The following is a 3,183-nucleotide window of genomic DNA, read 5'->3' as shown; positions in this document are numbered from 1 at the left end:
AATAAAGAATTGAAATCATGTTTGTCCAGATACATTGGTAGTGTGACTCTATTAAGGAAAACATTTTAGGGCAGACATCTCCTGCGTGGAGTGCTGGCACTACACCGGTTCAGGTTCCAGCTACCCTGTGTTTCTGATGCCGCTTCCTGTTACTGCATCTGGGAAGCACAGATTGATGGCTGAAGTACTTATGATCATCTTCATGGGACACCCAGTTGGAGTTCCTGGCTCCTGGCTTCAGCCTAGCCTGCTCTTGACTGTAGTAGACATTTGAGTAACGAACCAAAAGATGGAATGTTCTCTCTCTCTCCCTGCCTCTCTTTCTCTCCCATTCTCTCTCATTCCCCCACCCTTTCTGTCACTCTATTTTTGAAATAAATCTTTTTTTAAAAAGCAAGCTATTTTATAACATAACCCAGCTCAGGTAATTTTATAAATACATGAGAAATCTTTTAAAGGTCATGGAAAATGTATATTATGAAACTGTGCGTGGGTTTATACTTTTTACACCAAAATAAACTTTAATTTTTAAAAAAAGGCTTATTTTATGGGGCCGAGGAAGTACAACCATTTGGAGAGTGAAACAGTAGATGGAAAACATCTCTGTCTCCTTCTCTCTGTCAATCTGCCTCTCAGATAAAAATAAATAAATCTTCTAAAAAATTTATTTATTTATCACAGAGAGAAAGACAAAAATTTTTGATCTGTTTGTTCACTCCCTGAGTGGTCGCAATGTTGGGGCTGGTCCAGGCAGAGGCCTGGGTCTCTCACATGTTGGTCCAGTACCCAAGCTGTCAGGCCATCTTCTGCTGCTTTTCCTGGGACATCAGCATGGGACTGGAAGGGAAGTGGAGCATCTGAAAATTGAACCAGTGCCCATATGAGACACCAGCATTGCAGGTGGCAAGTTAATTCAGTATGCCACAGTGCTTGCCCCTAATTTCATTTTTACATGAGACTTTGGAAACAACCTTGTATAAATCACAATGGAAATACGCACAAGCATTTGGAAGACATTTTCCAGTTCCCATTAGATCAAAATGTCTTCTACTGGGCAGGGTAGGGCAAGATGATGAGAAAAATGAGCAGTGTGAATTGTATTTCAAACAGAAATGACATTCAAAGCATTGAATGAATTTGAAAGTCCGTAGAAAAATGGGCAGATTTTCCATGAGTTTTACAAATGCTGTATTTACTTAAAAGACAGAAGCAGACATTTGCTAATTTACTTCCTAAACACCCACAATGTTTGTGGTTAGACCAAGCTGAACCAGTAGCCTAAAATTCAATCGAGGTCTCTCACTTGGGTGACAAGGTCCCAGTCATTTGAGCAACCAACTGCTCCCTCAAAGGATATGTATGAGCAGAAAGTTGAAAGCAGAGCTGGGATACAGGTTTGACAAGCAACATCTTTATCACTGTGCCAATGCCCATCCGTCCTTGAATCTCAAAAGCCACTGTGTATGGGCACAGATTTGTGAGCACAGTTATATCTGCTTACACACTCACATACAATGTGAAACAAACATTTAAAGCAGCAGCTCTTACTGTGAGCCACGCAACTATTGTTTTCTCTTTTTTTAAGGTTTATTTTATTTTTATTGGAAAGTCATATACAGAGAGGAGGAGGAGAGACAGAGAGACAGAGAGGAAAGATCTTCCATCCATTGATTCACTTTCCAGTTGGCCGCAATGCCCAGAGCTGCACCACCAATCTGAAGCCAGGAGCCTGGGGCTTCATCCGGATTTCCCACATGAGTGCAGGGACCTACGGCTTTGGGCTGTCCTCGACTGCTTTCCCAGGCCGCAAGCAGGGAGCTGGATGGGAAGTGGGGCTGCCAAGATTAGAACCAGCACCCATATGGGATCCTGGTGCATGCAAGGTAAGGGCTTTAACTGCTCTAACTTACTTTATTTCATATTTCCCAAGTGCTGGGGTTCTCTCATGGATTGTGACCTACAGTTTGAAACACCCCCTCATGAGACTCCCTGGAACTTCTTCCTCTTTCCGAGAGGGTGCAGAGTCTGTCCCTGTCACACACAGGGCCAGGCCACACCTTCTTCTAGCGGGGCTTTCCTGTAATTTTCGTCTCTCAGATATAGGAAGCAACTTTTTTGTTACTTCAACAAGGACAAACAGGCTTGGGAAATTAGATCTGAGGTCCATTAAACTTTCTTCACACAATCTTTGCATCAATACTTGACCACATTCTGATGTAGTTGAACCTAATGTGAGTTACAGAAGACAGTTGGGGGTGGATTCAAAATCCAATTGCCCTGTAGTATCCATAGGAGTTTGACTTCAGGAGCCCCAATATGAGACACCAAAAACCAGCATGTGCAAGTCTTTTACATGAATGGCATAGTATTTACATATAGCTGTGATTGTCCTCCTGTGTACAACACTAATGCACTGCATATTATATGTGAGTAGTTGTTATACTTCATGGTTTAGGATAGAAATAGCAAAAAGAACATCCTGAATATATTCACGCCAAGAGCCAGGAAATCATTTGGAGTTTCTCTTGTGAGTGAAAAGAACTCAATCACTGGAGCCATCAAGTGCTGTCTCCCAGAGTAACAACAGCAGGCAGCTGGCCGGGAAGTAGAGTGGCTGGGACTCAAACGAGGCACTCCAATGTGAGAAGTAGGCTTAGCCTACTTACCAGTGACTTAGCCTGGTGTACCACGTCACCCACCCCACAGATCTGTGGTTGGTTGAATTCACAGCACAAAATTCCCTGGTAGGGAGGGCTAAAGTTATGTGTTGAAAATCGATTATTAACTCTGATCCTTCCAGAGTAAGAACTTCAATATTATGTTCATGGCAAAAGAAAAATGTCTGTAACGTGGAGGAAAGGATTCTGGTCCTTTGTTTGATGTCAGCTTCACAGAACAGTAAAAAGTGCACAATTTTTATTTTGTCTTTCCATAGGCAGGTTCTGCAGTAAGGCTTGTTTTTTAAAAAAAAAATTCTTAGTTGTACTTTAATCTTGCAATCTATTTGCAGCCCATCGTTGGAAATAGATATTTTTTCTTTTAGCTGTGTATGCAGTTGGCAACCAGAACTGAGGAAGAGCTTCTGTCTGCCACAGCAGAATTATGGAGAGACAGATGTTGTAGGCCTGGGGCAGCTTAGACTGAGGAAAATCTGGTTTTCAGGTTCCATTCCTTGTGAATTAC

The sequence above is a fragment of the Ochotona princeps genome, chromosome 15, assembly GCF_030435755.1.
Source record: "Ochotona princeps isolate mOchPri1 chromosome 15, mOchPri1.hap1, whole genome shotgun sequence".
NCBI classification, from domain to species: Eukaryota; Metazoa; Chordata; class Mammalia; order Lagomorpha; family Ochotonidae; genus Ochotona; species Ochotona princeps.
This window is presented reverse-complemented; position numbering follows the sequence as displayed.